The following is a 15693-nucleotide window of genomic DNA, read 5'->3' as shown; positions in this document are numbered from 1 at the left end:
AAGTAGAACAAGAAATGTGGAAATAAAGAACAAACTGACAGTAATCAGAGGAAAAGTGAGAGGAGGATAACAGAGGGAAAAGGCATAGGGTCATCAAGGAACATGTATAAAGGATCCATGGACAAAGACAATGGGTAGGGGAAGATTGAATGTGAGAGATGAGGGTCAGGAGGAGGGTAATGGGAGAAATGGGACAACTGTAGCTGAACAACAATAAAAAATAAAAATAAATAAAATATTTTTTTCACAGCAAAGGTAACCACTAATAAAAGGAAAATACACTGAATCAGAGAATACATTCATAAACGATATGTCTGATAAGGGTTAACATCCAAAATTTATTTTAAAATCTCTTAAAATTTATAAATAATTCATAAAACTAAAACCAAAAAATACATATAATTGAATTTATAAATATGTCAAGGATCTAAATAGATACTTCTCTAAAGAGGACATACAGGTGGCTAATAGAGATATGAAAAGATGTTCAAGGTCACTAATAATTTGAGAAATGTAAATTAAAATCACAATAAGATATGACCTTACACTTCTTGGAATGGCTATCATCAATAAATCAACTTATAAGTAGTATTGGTGAGGCTTTGGAGAAAAGGCTACCCTTGTGCATTTTGGTGGGAGTCAAGACTGGAGCAGATACTGTGGAAAACAGTATGGCAGTTACCTAAAAATTAAAAACAAAACTGCCCTGTGACCCAGTGATTCCACTTTTGGGTATATATACTCCACTCTTGAGTATATATACTTGAATAAACCCAAGACACTAATTCAAAGAATGCATGCACCCATGTGTTTGTTGCAGCATTATGTACAATATGCAAGCTATGGAAGTAACAACCCAATTGTCCAACAATCAACGAGTGTATAAAAAACCTGGATTATATAAACAATGGAATATTACTTGGCATTATAAGGGATAAAATATTACCATTTGTGACAGCAAAGATACACTTAGAGCAAGAGTGTCAAACTCATTTTCACCAGGGACCACATCAGCCTCGCAGCTGTCTTTGAAGAGCCAAAATAGTTTTAGGACTGTATAAATGTAACTACTCCTTAACTGCTAAGGAGTTGAAATTACATTTGGCCCTTTGAAGGTAACCACAAGGCTGATGTGGCCCCCGGTGAAAATAAGTTTGACACCCCTGACCTAGAGTGTACTATCCTAAGTAAAATATGTCAGTTAGAGAAAGACAAATATCATATTATTTCACTTATGTGTGAAATCTACAGAACAATATAAGTGAATAAACAATGCAAACACAGACACAGATACAGAGGACAGATTGACTATTAACAGAGTGAAGGGGGCTAGGTGGGCTGAGTAAAATAGGTGAAGAGATTGAGAAGTACAGATTGGTATTATAAAATAGGCATGGGAATATAAAGTACATTATAGGAAATATAATCAATTATATTGTAATAACTATGTATGGTGTCAGTTGGGTCTTGGAAATATCAGGGAGAACACTTTGTAAAGTACATGACTGTTTAACCACTATGCTGTACATCTGAAATTAATACCAAATAATATTTAATGTAAACTATAATTAAACATTAAAAATAAGTATAAAAAGATCACAGAAATAAAGAATGCCAAAACTCCATATCATATATCTGTTAAAAATAATTATATATAAAGATATAGTTTTGTTCATCTAATTTTAACTTTTTGTCTCTCATAGGTAACCACCATAAAAAATTTTGGGTCATATTTTTTCCTTCTTAAATTTAAAGTGCTGGTGGTTGCTTATATATCCCTGCAATATATATTCACAAGAACACACATATACACACATACAAGATTTTGTTTTCTAAAATATAGTCTTGCTTGTTTTTTATTAAACAATATCATGTGTTTCTGTTGCAGAAGCTTCCACTGTATTTCAGACTTTCAAAGTTAGCCATATGTTGGTCTATTGATGTAGCTGTAAAGAAGCTATATTTTACATATTTTTGTCAATAACTGTGAAGGATCTAATGTGAAAACTAACAAGTTAGGTAATGTTCTGAACTCTAATTTCCACAGAGTGATGCAAGAGGGCAAGTGACAACTGTGGTTATGTTATAGGAAAGCATCAGTAAGCTTAGGGAACATGGATATTTTATAATGGGAAATAAATTTGTCCCATCTCTGTCACAGAGAGATACATTATCTTTATTATAATGGACAGTGAACAAACCTGTTCCTTGCTCCAGAAAAAGGCTATGTCTCTATCTCTCAAGACTTTTCACTATACAAACACTCTTGAAGAAATATTTTGAAACAAAAGAGCAAATAGTTCCTCTGCTCACAAAGTGTATAAAAAGCATGAGAGAGCCATAGAAAATTGTCTCATATTGGCTTGACTTGCTCTTGGAAAATTATGTTGGACCTTTTACTCTCTCACAGAGCTACTGTTGGTATTTCACTGCTGTTAACACTTTCAGATTACAGTGGCATTGTTAATAGTTTAATCAGCCAACTCTGGTCAAATTATTGTGGCCCTTAAAATATAAATGTCATATTTCAGTTCCTCAACTATCTACAACCAGACAATATTCCACCTTTTATCACAAAGGTCATGCACAATAGACCAAAAACCAATTTATTTGACAAACAGTCCATGGTCTTCCATGAGCATTTGAATTTTCAGGGATTGGAAGAGCCTCCTCAAAAAGCAATTCAGAAAGTTTTTTTTTAATTGTTGTTCAAATACAGTTGTCTCCATTTTCATGCCACCACACCGCCCCTGCCCCACCTACCCCTGCCTCCCACCCGTGAAACTACCCCCTTTGGCTTTGTCCATGTGTCCTTTATACATGTTCCGTGATGAAACTTCCCCTATTATCCACTATTATCTCCCTCCCCCATCCTCCCTGGTTACTTTCAGTTTGTCGGACAAGGGTTTGATGTCAAAAATATATAAAGAACTCACACTACTCCCTTGCAGGGAGACAAACAACCCAATTAAAAAATGAGCAAAGGACAGGGTCACGTCTCCAAGGAGAACATATAGAGGTCCAAGAGACATATGAAAAGATTTCTGAGGAGAAGCTTAAGAACCACTGGGGCAACTTTAAACATACCAATACCTGAATCATACAAGTGCCAGAAGGAAAAGAGTAAGAGTAAGAAATTGAAAACTTATTTGAAATAATAATGAAAACAAACTTGCCCAGCCTAGTAAAAGAAATAGACATACAAGTCTAGGAAGCTCAGAGAATCCCAAACAAGTTAGACTCAAAGAGGGTCACACCAAGGCACATCAGATTTAAAATACCCAAGATTAAAGATAAGGAGAGAACCTTAAAATCAACAAGATAAAAGAAGAGAGTTACCTACAAAGGAGTGCCCATAAGACTATCAGCTGATTTCTCAAAAGAAATTTCACAGGCAAGAAAGGGCTGGCAGGACATATTCAAAGTCATGGAAATCAAGAATCTGCATCCAAGATTAGTCTATCTAGTAAAGCTATCATTTAGAATGGAAGAGCAGATAAAGTGCTTACCAGACAAGGTTGATTTAAAGGAGTGCATCATCATGAAGCCCTTATTGTATGGAATGTTAAAGGGATTTATTTAAGGAAAAGAAGATCAAAACTATGAACAGTAAAATGACAACAAACAACTATCAACAACTTAAAACAAAGTAAGCAAATGACTAGAACAGGAACAGAGTAATAGAAATTGAGATTACCTGAAGGGTAATCAGTGGGGAGGGGGAAAGTGGAGAATGGTGAAAAAGGTACAGGGAATAAGAAGTGTAATTGGTAGGTACAAAATAGGGGGAAGTTAAGAATAGTGTAGGAAATGGTGAAACCAAATAATTTATATGTACGGTCTATGGACATAAACTAAGTGGAGAATGGTTTAGGGAATGGGGGTAACGGGGTGAGGGGGATAAAGGGGAGAAAAAAATGAGACAACTGTAATAGCATAATCAAACTCTATTCTGTCTTTACATGGTCCATTGCTCAGGGTTGTATTTGAAGCAAGAAAGCTTGAGGACTGAGATATCACATCTTTCTGGAACAACAAACAGACTTGCACATTGCTTTCTATATATAAAAGTAGCATATCTTTATAGGTAAGTGTTGTTTTGAATGTTTAGCATCTCTCTGGGCCATACTGGCCCATTGCACTTGGGAGCAAGGAACCTGATGCAAACATGCTTATTGATGCTCATTCTGCTTGCTGTGCTGTAACTAAAACTTTCTTTTGCCTTTGACTTAAGATTTTAAAGTCTTTTGCCAGCATCTCTGAAACAACAATAGGCTGATGTATTAGAATAGTAGAGTAAAATCAAATAGAACATTGAGTATCCAGCAGTACAATATGTAAACTTCATTCTTCAAACCATCACAGATTAGGGGTATAGCAAAAAGTACTATAGCATTGTATTTATTGTTGTTGAGTTACAATTGTCCCACCTCTTCTCCCATGGCTCATCCCCACCCCACCCCCTACCACTTCCACAGTCAATCCCTCCGCACCTTATCCATGCCCATGAATCCTCTATTTGTGTTCCTTTGCTTGCCCCTTCCCCTTCTTTCCCCCATTATCTCTCTCTCCCTTCCGTCTGGTTGTTGTCCATTTGTACTTTATTTCCAAGTCTCTCGCTCTATTTTGCTCATTTGTTTGCTTTGTTGATTAGTTTCCACTTATAGGTGAGATCACATGGTATTTGTCTTGCACCACCTGGCTTATTTCACTTAGCATATTGCTCTCCAGTTCCATCCATGTTGTCACAAAGGGTAGGAATTCCTTTTTTTTCTGCCTGGTGCATAGCATTTTATTATGTAAAGTACCACAGTTTTATATTCCAATAGTTTTCTTTCTACCCTCCTGTTACCCCCATGGGATAGTATGCATAAGTAGTGCAAGTTCCTGAATCTGGTTCTTCTATTTCTTAGCTGCATGCCCTTGAGCAAGCTATATAACTCATCTGTCAAGTGGAAATGGAAACAGTTACCTCACAAGGTTGTTGAGATATTAAATGAATTAATACATGTAAAGGGATTAGAAGAGCTGACACACAGTAGCACCCAATGAATTTTAAGTATTTTTACTACTGACTACACTTCAATGTCATTTGGTCAGGAGTGATCAAATGAGTGGGAAGTAAGGAACAATTGGTCATCTAATTTCAAGCCTCTCACTGTAATAATTTATAATAAATAAGAGCTGGATATAATATAAAATGTTTTATAATATTTAAGGAGTTATAGATTATTGAATGTTATACTTTACATAGAAGTCACTCAAGACAGGTCTCAAAAGCATAATTTATTTAGTAAATCTGTCTCTGTAGTTGTGTTATATAGATTTCAATGCATTGGAGTAAAAGGAATCTGATTAACCTTATAATTTAATTTACCTAAAGGTGCTATGATACTCAAAATAATTATGAAGATGATAAAATGATTACATAAACCATTTTAAAAGAAAAAAAATTTTTTTCTTTTCAATGAATGTTGGAAGCTCTCAAGCTCTTGATAAATCTATTGATCTGTGAAACACAGTATACTCCAAGGAGGCCTGTGATATTATACATCAAATGATGAGATGAATTATGATTATACCATTTGGTAATTAAACATTTTACAGACCTTTTGAATGTCAAAAAAGTCAAATGAGGTCAATCGTATTGCCTTTTCATTCTCATATTAATTATATAAACAATAATGTTAAAAGATGTAGAAAATAATAAAAGACATATAAAATATTTAAAGATAAAATATATGAGATATCTAGCTCACTATTCAATGTATATGTAATGTGTCTTCTTTGAGGCATGCAGAATTATTTTCTATTCTTATATGTTTTTCCTTGTAAAGTCATTTCAGAAACATTTCAGAACACTTCTTTGGATGTGCAAAGGAGAAAATCTGTAAATATTAACTATAATCTGTAAAGATTAAATAAAATTAAGAGAGCATGGGTTATAGAAAGAGAACAGAAATCACCAAAATCTCAATTAACAGTATTTCCACACATTCTATTTTAATAATATAACAATGATCCCAAGCAGAAATATAAGCAAGGATATATTAAATCTTTATTACTAAAAATCTTGATCAAGAGCATACCAGGTTAATTGTGTATTGCAGTAAATTACACACTAATTAGAGAATTTCATCGGGCTGAAAATTTACTATTTTTCCATTTTCTTTAAATTTTTTTCTTATTTCAGGAAAGATAGATGTTCAATGAGTAAAGTTAAAATCATACAGAAAAGTTTGTATAAGAAAATGAAAATCTTATAACTATGTCCTAGAAAGAACCACTGATAATTTGGTATGTATGCACATGTGTCTGTAATATTTTTCTAGTAATTTTCGTATGAATAATTAAACAGTTTAAGCAAAATATATGTTATTGAAGTAGTGTTTTGTAACATGCATTATTGACTTAACTAAATATTCTTCTTTTGATTCCATTTCCTAGATACACTGTAATTTATTTAACCAGTTTCTTTCCCATGGTTATTTAAGTTGATTACTCATCTGTGATATGACGAAGCAAGATGTATAGTAGGATTATAAGAAGCTGAAGCAGAGAAAGAGCTATTCTCAGATGAGGAAAAAATGATTGTTTTTTTTCCATTCTCTTCAAAATACCACCAAAAGTGTTTTTCCTCTGTGTGTGCATATTGTGTGTGTGTGCATGTTTGTAGGTATAGGGACTGAAAAAATTGGAGTTATCCTTTCTATAAGAACACTCAGAATCTTCTAGGAATATTTCTGTCTCAATTTAAACATGTAAATGGCTACTATGTAATTCTCTGAGTTTTGTAAATTATTTTCAGAAGACAAAGGACACAGAAACAATTTTTCTATTCTTTTAATAACCTTTCTGAACATTTGTATGATAAACTCCTATCCCTGACTTCCTCCTGAAGCTCCTTAGTCTTCTTCCCTAAGCGGATCCTGCATTATGCTAATAGAGATCACTGTAAAGTGAAAGTCTGGTTAGGGTCCAAATACTCAAATAATGATTAAAATTAGTATATTAGCATATTTATCGCTCCAAGAAACAACAATTTAAATAAAAAAGGATTAAGTAGAAAAGAAAGTTACTATCTTGCTTACTCAAGTAGTAGGAAGGGCTCTGGGTATTATAAATAATTAATCAAATACAAAATTTATTTATATGTTTAATGAATTTATTTAACATTATTTAATATTTCTTAATTTAATAGAACACAAATAAACAATTTCTGGAAAGGGGATGGAATTATCATAATTGGTCTAAACTAGTCAGTATCCACAGGTGGGGGCCATAGGGTAAGTTCCTCATGATGTGTGTTACGTGGAATAATAAAAAAGTTATCTCTCAACAACATCAGTGTTCTGTTAGCAGCTACTGGAGCAACAACCAGTAGTGTCTGCTTTAAGTATAGTGATTATATGTCCTTACCCAAGACTGGCCCAATGTACATGTGCTATCTATGGTAAATAATAATGTAATCTTCTTAATATGAAGTGTCCTGGATGTATATAATATGGTGGTGTAGCTATAAGGTATATATTTTTAAGGTTTCAGAATTAATTTCTAACATATCTTTGTTATAGTTACTATATAAGAAAATTGTTAAACCTGAAATGAAAATAAAAATAAAGTTTTGGAGTGCTTGTTCAACTTAATAAAATTTTAAAGTAATTATGAAGCAATCCATTTCAATTGACTGAAACGGATTACAAATTATTCTCATCAATTTGTTTTTCACCACAGCCAAAAAGAAGTTTTATATGAGGCTGGAGTCTTTATATGCCTTACAGTGTATGTGTAATATTCCCCAGGGTTCCAGAAAATATCTCCAAGTACTGGGGACAATACTGTGTAGTACTTATACTGGAATGATATAAATAAAGCTTTTGTGTACAGGTTTTGAGGAGACTACAGGTTCACTCTGAGAGATCATTAATGCACACACCACCAGCTGTCAGCATGAATTGGGTTTTTGGTCAAGATGGTAACTTTAAGTGATTAGACATTGGGGATGCTTCAGGACCAGTAGCAGAAGGAGGGCACTTATAAGGCTCAGGTTGGCACTATAAGTTTGGTTGATATTCATCTGCAGACTCTGCCCTTTGTCTTCCTCAAAGTGCTTCTTCTAGCCCTCGGTCCCAGGCACAAGCTGGGGCAGCAACTTGCCCTCCTAGCTCAGCAACATGTAGGTGAAAAAGGCACTTGCTACCCTGTAGCGCTCCTCCAAGTTGTCCACCAGGACATCAATCACCATGGATTTATTGCTTCCATGAGCCCAAAAATGTTGACAATATAACCTTTTCTGATCTCATGAAAGTTAATGGCATCCACAAAAGCTGCAACAATGATGGTTTTACAATGACATGCCACCAGGATCCCAGCTATCTCCTCCATGAGTTCCATGGTGACACCTCCATCACAAAACCATGTAGCATACAATTCAAAGGGCCCAAGTGGATCAAAGGTGCACTGGGCTATAGTGGGCCATATTTGGTTCTGGGTTCAGGACTAGCTGAACAATGTCTCTATTGTTCCACTTAGTGGCCATGTACTCTAGTTTCTGGACTTCCTACAGCTTGAGGCCCTGCTGCTCCTGTGGCTCTCAGGAGTACACAATTGGATACATATTCAGGACCTTGTCCATGCCCCTCACTGACAGGGACACATGCCACAGAGTAATCTTATTGGTCAGCTTTTTGAAAACTGTGAGGATGTTTTCAGATATCACATTGATCTGTACTTACAATGCATGCTTGGAAATGTAGGTGATTTCTGAGCTGACATGTGCCACCTCACCAAAACAAAAGAGTGACAGAAAGTTGGTAGGTGGGACCTGGAAAAGGTCTCCATGCAACACTCTGGATTTTGGCTGTTATAGTGCCAGGTGCTAATGACCACCCCCTCACCCCGCCTTGCTGCTTCCTTAACCATCTTTGGGATGGTTCTTCTGTGGATATTGCCAGCCATGTTGGCGTTGTCTGGCCACATAATTCAGCAGGTTTAGATGGTGGGGTGTCTCTGTTGCCATGCCAAACATGGGTGGAGGGGGTGGGCTCCTGACATAGGTGTCTGGCAGGCCAGGGACCTCTTCTAATTTCTTAAACAGATTTAATGTATTTGTATTTAACTAACATTTTCATACCTTGGTCCATGTTTTTCCACTTGAAAAAAGATTTATTTTTAAACATATTCTATAATTTAGAAGTTAACTCATTTAGACTACCTAGTTTGTAAACATTTAGTGCACAGAGTGATAAACTTCACAATTAAACTCTGTAAACTCTTTATGCTTAAACACATAATATGGTTTGGATCACAAATAGAACCATGAGAGAAGAGTGTCTATTTAACAGTCCTGAGCAATTCATCAGTGGAGGGCTTTGGACCTAGCCTGCCTAAGTTCAAATCTGAGCTCTGCCACATACAAGCTGTAGAGCAAACATTGAACCATTATGGACCCCACTCAATCTAGAAAATGAGGACAGTAATGGTCTCTACCTCACAAGTATCAAACTAATAGATTGTGAGTATTAAATTAGTTAATATTAGTCAATCACTTAGAAGGGTACCCAGTAATAAATAAATGTCAGATATCATCATCATCACCACCACCACCACCATGTGAAACTCAGGGTACAGTGCTATCTGAGAGACCAGACACTAAGGCCAAAAGAACACACGCTATACCCAAACTTGTAATATAAATAGACAATAGAATATTTTTTAAAGTAGAATTAAATGTCAAGGAAAAGCAGGAACAAGGGATGACCAGAGAAAAGGTAGAGTATAAAGAAATCATGGGTGAGTTCAGAAACTGACTCACTAAATGCACCTCTTCTAACAAGTTTCTCTTATTTGTGGTTTGTCATGTTGCCAAATATCTAGAATATACTGTTGTAAAGTATAACAGTATACTCTATAATAGGCACTCGGGCTTTTCAGAACCTCAGTGTAATGATCTCATTTCAAGAAAACATTTCTTAACACAATTTCCTGAAGGCAAATTTAAAACCAAAACCAAAATCTCAAAGGAAATAATAAATGGTTGGAGTCCAGAGTAGTTCTGGATAGAGGAACAAACTTTAACATATTTGAGAGAAATATGTAGATTATAACAATGAAGAAAAACAAATATAAAATATAAGAGCACTAGAACACTAAGAATACAAAATTACAATCTTGTGTCACTTAATGACAATGATATGTTATGAGAAATGCATCATTAAGTGATTTTGTCCTTGTGCAAACATAATAGACTGTACTTACACAAACCTAGATATAGTAGGCACCTGAGCTATATTGTATAGTCTATTGCTCAGAGGCTACATTCCTGTATAGTAGGTTACTGTACCAAATACTGTAAGCAACTGTAACAGAGTGCAAGTATCTATGCACTTAAATATGTTTTTTAAAAATGGCACACTTATATTGAGTACTTGCCACAAATGGAGCCTGCAGGACTGGAAGTTGCTCTAGGTGAGTCAGTTGAGTGAGTGATGAGTGAATGTGAAGACCTAGGACATTAATGTACACTACTATAGACTTTATAAACACTGTACACTTACGCTACACTAAATTCTTTAAAATATTTTCTTTTTCAATAATAAATTAACTTGAGCTTACTGATTTTTTATTTATAAACTTTGTATTTTTAACTGAAATACTTTTAAAATAATAGCTTAAAACACAAACACAACTGTACAAAACTATTCTTTTTTTATATCCTTATTCTATAAGCTTTTTTATTTTTAGTTTTTAATTATTTAAACTTTTTGTTTAAAAAACTAAGACACAAACACACACATTTGACTAGTCTTACACAAAGTCAGGATCACCAATATCACTGTCCTCTACATACACATTTTGTCCCACTGGAAGGTCTTCAGAGGCAATACCACACATGGAGCCATCTCCTATACTAACAATGTCTTCTCCTGGAAAACATCCTGAAGAATTTGATTGAGGCAGTGTCACTCTTTTCAGAAATATGTCCATGATGGTTTGGCTGGTTTGTTTCATTTTTCCACCATATATTTGCTTGTAAGTACATAGTGTACTGAGAACATTCCTCTCTATTAATCCGTTTAATATCAGAGTCCATTTTTTCGGACTTTTAAAGAGCTTGTTGAGGTCTGTGAAAGAATCTGTTACAATTTTTACCGTGAAATTTCTTGGAGATTCTTCTTTTCTTCTCAAGGAATTTGCCTTTTGTCTTGCCTCTTATTCAGCTATGCTTTCATGTTCCAGTTGTGACTGCTGCTCATTACTCAGTTCCTCAGGAACCAACTCCAGAAGTTCTTCAATGTCATACTAATCAACACCCAGATTAAAGTTTGTGGTCTCAACCACAGTCTTGTTGATTATTTTAATGTCTTCACACTTGGCAAATCTTTTGTAGACATAAAGGAACCCACTGATGTCTTCTTCAGATACTATTTATGCACTACTTGGTGACATCATCCCAAGCCCAAGCTGTTCTTGATGTTGTCACCTATGTAATCATCCATTCAGAATTACATTAGTATCTTCCTCGGTAGCAATAATTGTCTGGGAAAAAGTCTTCCTAAGACAGTAAACATTAAAAGCTGCTATAAATGCTTGATCCATTGGTTTGATCAAAGAAGTGGTATTTGGAGGGAGAAATACAAAGGAGATGTCCAGGGGCATTATCAACAATAAGCAAACTCTTAAAAAGTATGTTATTCTCCAAACAGTACTTCATTTCACTGGAATAGCAATTCAGGAGGGTATCTTGGAAGAAGAGCTCAGTCACATGAGACTTCTTATTTTTCCAGTAGTACTTTGGCAGTGTGTACTTATTGATATGCTTGAAGGTCCTGAGGTTCTCACTGTGCCAGATCACAAAGGATTTCGTTTGTAACCTGTAACATTGCCCCAAAGCAAAACTGTTATCCTGTCTTTAAAAGCCCTGAAATTTGGCATTAACTTGGCCTCCTTATGGATGAAAGTCCTTTTAGGCATCCAGTTCCAGAATAGGGGGTTTTCATCCATATTGAATATGGATGAAATCCATATTCTCTGCCAAATATTTTTTTCTCCATAATCAGATTATCTAGAGTTTCCAAACAAATTATTCAGCTGCCTTCACATCAGCACTCAGAAATTTGCCACTCATTTTCACGTTATGTGATGCATAATGATTCTTGAATTGTTACCCCACCCCCGCCAGAGCTAGTAGTAAATTCAACATTGTAGTTGGGAGTAGTCTTTTCTTTCAATGTTGCAAACAAACTCCGCTTTGTCTGTGATCAGTATGGTGCTAAGATGGATATGTTTCTGAGTCCTGTCTTCAATCTAGGTCACAGAAGTTTCTCCATGTTGGATATTTTCTCAAATTTTGGTTAGTCTTGTTGCTTTCAACTAAGCAGATACTTTAACAGTTTCTGTGATTTTGTTCTTCAAGATCTTAGCTATAGCAGAGTTCAGCAATTACCATCAGTGATTTTCCACCTTTGTAGTTCTTAATAACTTTTAATTATATTTCCAGATCACTCAACACAGTCTCTTACTCACAATGTTAGCAGTGGCTATTGTACACTTATGAACAATGATGAAAAAACAACATGAGATTAAATGAAGCACAAGAAAACTCAAGAGACTTTGTAAACAGGAGATCTATGATGTTGCTGCTAGCATAAAACAACATACTATTTTACAGAAAACTTTTTTTACTAAGTAGAAAGAACACTCTAAAACAATGACAGAAGTATAATATAGTAAATACATAAAGCAGTAACATAGTTATTTACTATCATTATCAATTATTATGTATTTAACATAATTGTATGTGTTATAGTTTTATATGACTGGCAGTGCAAAATTTTATACCAACATTACCAGAAACACATGAATAATATGTTGTGCTATGACATAATTATGGCTGTGACTTTACTAGGCAATAGGAATTTTTTGGTTCCATTATAATCTTATATGACCATCATTGCATATGAGGTCAATCATTGTCCCAAACATCATTATGTGATGCATATTTATGATTTAATAAATACTGTGTAGCTAGCCTTAGTACATGAAAACACCTGAAATGTAATAACTTCTCTTTCAGTTCAGTCACAAGAGAACATGAAGCATGTTTATTCTTTTTCAGCCTTGCAGGGTGTCAGAGCCACCCTGAATGCTGAGACTGACTGAACCCTAAGGAAGAAAACAAGGTCAAATTTGTGGTTAATAACCTTAGCAGTTCCCTAATGATAACATTACTTAAAAGAGCCGAAAAGTGTGTCAAAGATTTCTTTAAGGTGGTGCATTGTTCATATAAGAGTGTAATGTATGATTTGCATCTAACTGATGACAAAGTTAGTTGAAATCTTGCGATAGTTCATAGTTGTGAGAAATGATGGACTAATGGGTACCTAGAGATGAAAATAAATTTAATGGATTTAAATTAAAGTGTATTTAAATAAGTAAAAAGTAAGCATTAATCATTACCTGAAAAACAAATGAATGAAACATGTTAGCAAATTTTAGAAACAAACTATAAATTTAAGAGAGGTATAAATGAAAATTTTCTTGAATCTTCAGAAACTAAGATAAATTGCAGAAGAAAATGTTAACATGGCAGATTCTTTATAAGGTTGAAGAGAAAAACTGTCCTTAATTAGCAAGTTCAGAAACTTTTCTACCAAAACCCTGTAATTGACTTTTATTATATAATATTTATTTTTAATCTGATTTAATCTGACCTCCTTGGGCAATGAAATAAGAGACCTTCATTTCTCTGCATGAGAATTTCCACATGTCTTTATGCAAGTGCTAATATCCTTGTATTTTAAAAATTAAATATCAATATATGTTATTATTCTATCATGTGCTATTATCATAATTTCATAGATTTCAATATGATAAGGTCACTTGAACTTATTCTTTCCTCCCACAATATCTACAAAATGCATATTTCAGGTGACAATATCTACAAAATACATATTTTATAATTCTTTATATAAACAACATTTTATTCAAAAAAGAAAAATGTCACAGGACAGTTTGTAAAAAAAGCTTATTTTCATGTGAACACATACTCTTTTTTATTTATTTAATTTTATTTTAAGTATATTTTATTGATTATGCTATTACAGTTGTCCCAATTTTTTCCTCCCCTTTATCCCCTATCCCCGGCTCTGCCTAGCACCCCCACCTCCAGCATTCCCCACCCCCTTAGTTCATGTCGGTGGATTGTACATATAAGTTCTTTGACTTCTCTACTTCCTCTACCATTCTTAACCTCCCCCTATCTATTTTATGCCTACATATCATGCTTCTTATTCCCTGTACATTTCTACCCCATTCTCCTCCTCCCTCTCCCCACTGATAATCCTTCATATAGTCTCTGTGTCTATAATTCTGTTCCTGTTTTAGTCTTTTGCTTAACTTTTGTTTTTGTTTTTTAAGTTTAGTTGTTGATAGTTGTGAGTTTGTTGTCATTTTACCATTCATAGTTTTTGATCTTCTTTTTCTTAGATAAGTCCCTTTAACATTTCATGTAATAAGGGCTTGGTAATGATGAACTACTTTAACTTTACCTTATCTGGGAAGTTCTTATCTGCCCTTCCATTCTAAATGATAACTTTGCTAGACACAGTAATCTGGGATGTAGGTCCCTGCCTTTCTTGACTTCAAATACTTCTTTCCAGCTCCTTCTTGTCTGTAAGGTTTCTTTTGAGAAATCAGCTGATAGTTTTAGGGGAACTCTTTTGTAGGTAACTATCTCCTTTCCTTTTGGCACTTTTAAGATTCTTTCCTTATCATTAATCTTGGGTAACTTAATGATGATGTGCCTTGCTGTGTTCCTTCTTGGGTCCAACTTCTTTGGGACTCTCTGAGCTCCCTGGACTTCCTGGAAGTCTATTTCCTTCCCCAGATTAGGGAAGTCTTCTTTCATTATTTGTTCAAATAAGTTTTCAATTTATTACTCTACTTCATCTGGCACCCCTGTGATTTGCATGTTGGAATGTTTAAAGGTGTCCTGCAGGTTCCAAATCCTCTCCTCATTTTTCTGAATTCTTATTTCTTCACTGTGTTCCAGTTGGATGTTTATTTATTCCTTTTGTTTCAAATTATTTATTTGAGTCCTGGTTTCCTTCCCTTTACTGTTGGTTTCCTGTACATTTTTCTATATTTCACTTTGGGTGGCCTTCATTTATAATTTCATTTTGCAACCGAGCTCAATCTGCTCTGTGAGCATCCTGATTACCAGTGTTTTGAATTCTGCATCAGGTAGATTGCCTGTCTCTTTGTCACTTAGCTCTTTTTCTGGAGTCTTGATATGTTCTTTCATTTGGACCATATTTCTTTGTCTCAGTATACTGGTCTGGATGAATGTTTCTTTAGCTTCTTGGTTGTTGTGATCCCATGAAGCTTTATTTTATGGAAGTTATGTTTGTTTATTGTTTTAAATTGGCTGTTATCCTTCTTTTGGTGTGCAGGGAAGCAAAGGTTTTCTGCTAATGCCTCCATCTTGGCCAGAACTTGTGGAGGATATAGTCCAGCAGTATCCATCCCTGCTGTGGATGGTCATCGAAGCACGAAAAAAACATACACAGGGACAACCAAGCCCTGTGGGGAAATAGGGGTGAAACGGTCACTCTCTCTAGTGGAGAGCACCACATTCTCCCATTTGAGTAGGCTTTTATTAAGACTACTGATACAGTTTGCAAATTATAAGTA

General features: G+C 34.8%; 1 protein-coding gene and 1 pseudogene across 1 annotated transcript in view; both read right to left on the bottom strand.

Annotated features, from left to right (window-relative positions):
• Positions 1-15693, bottom strand: part of FOXP2 (forkhead box P2) — an 852864-nt gene that overhangs the window by 454849 nt on the left and 382322 nt on the right. The gene's annotated exons all lie outside the window — the stretch shown is intronic.
• Positions 7706-9169, bottom strand: LOC114507299 (annotated as a pseudogene).

This window comes from Phyllostomus discolor, chromosome 10 (genome assembly GCF_004126475.2).
Source record: "Phyllostomus discolor isolate MPI-MPIP mPhyDis1 chromosome 10, mPhyDis1.pri.v3, whole genome shotgun sequence".
Classification (NCBI taxonomy): domain Eukaryota; kingdom Metazoa; phylum Chordata; class Mammalia; order Chiroptera; family Phyllostomidae; genus Phyllostomus; species Phyllostomus discolor.
Note: the sequence above shows the minus strand (reverse complement) of the source record. Positions and strands in the feature narration are given on the sequence as shown.